We start from the raw sequence: 208 nt of genomic DNA, 5'->3' as shown, positions 1-208 counted from the left end.
ATGTCCCCCCTTGCGCTGCCCTACCCCCAGCATCTGGCACCCCTTCCTTTGGGTAGGGCCATGCTTGCACAGCACTGCAGTGCCCAGCTCCTCCCTTCCACAGGGCTGCACAGCACTGCCCTGTGAGTGCTCCCACTAGGGTGTTACACTGCACCCCCACTTGTGTGCATGGCACTGCATCCCTCCCGCTGTGCTTTATGCCCCTCGA

This window comes from Apaloderma vittatum, unplaced genomic scaffold, assembly GCF_000703405.1.
Source record: "Apaloderma vittatum isolate BGI_N311 unplaced genomic scaffold, ASM70340v1 scaffold4997, whole genome shotgun sequence".
NCBI lineage: Eukaryota > Metazoa > Chordata > Aves > Trogoniformes > Trogonidae > Apaloderma > Apaloderma vittatum.
The sequence above is the reverse complement of the archived record's forward strand: the minus strand, read 5'-3'. Positions refer to the sequence as shown.